We start from the raw sequence: 862 nt of genomic DNA, 5'->3' as shown, positions 1-862 counted from the left end.
TCCCTCCCCCTTCCTCCCTTTCCTCCCTTTGCTTTCTATCTTTTCTATTCTTGTGCGCGAGAGTGACGCTAAAACCATAAAACCAATTTAAATATGCGTTTTTGCATTTCCAATAACTATGTATTATATAAACGAGGTAGATATTTTTATATAATAATCATTTATTAGTTTAATTACGATTATTACGTTAATGACAAAATGCTATCCCTTCCTCTTCAGGGACTTTTAGATCTTGTTCTTCTCTCGTACATACGTTTGTGTCCGTGTGTCTGTGTGCATGTCTGAATGCAATATACAAAAGCGCAACTTAGCGATATAATAAGAAAATACCAATAAAATTACGAATTTTCATATAAATACAATTTGTATGGAACCTCACAATTGCTTTATTGTATTACTAATATTGGAAATGGAAGCGACATTATTTTATTTCTTCTCTTTCGTAGAATAAACATTTGGGTATATTCAAATATATTCTCTTCGCGCAATAATTACCAAAGTAGAATGAGACAGGGTTATTTCATACACTAACAAGATTTTGAAAGACATAAAATTATTTTTAACAATACATATGTATATAAACAGATAAATATCATTCTTCCTCTCAAATAACGATAATTTTTATCTACAGATATGCATTAATCTACTGTTGATGATATTTCCATTCTTTGCTAAAGAATGCTCTCTACAACAATAATCTGTTAATAGTCTTGCTACAAATTGCAAAAATACTATACTATTACGCTTTCTTATCAATCACCGTGCAAACTTAGTGTATAAATTATTTCAAATACCGATAGAAATATTTAATCTTTCACAAAAAGATGTAAAGAAAATTACAGATTTTTATGTGTGACTATAT

The sequence above is a fragment of the Trachymyrmex septentrionalis genome, unplaced genomic scaffold (assembly GCF_001594115.1).
Source record: "Trachymyrmex septentrionalis isolate Tsep2-gDNA-1 unplaced genomic scaffold, Tsep1.0 scaffold106, whole genome shotgun sequence".
Classification (NCBI taxonomy): Eukaryota; Metazoa; Arthropoda; class Insecta; order Hymenoptera; family Formicidae; genus Trachymyrmex; species Trachymyrmex septentrionalis.
The sequence above is the reverse complement of the archived record's forward strand: the minus strand, read 5'-3'. Positions refer to the sequence as shown.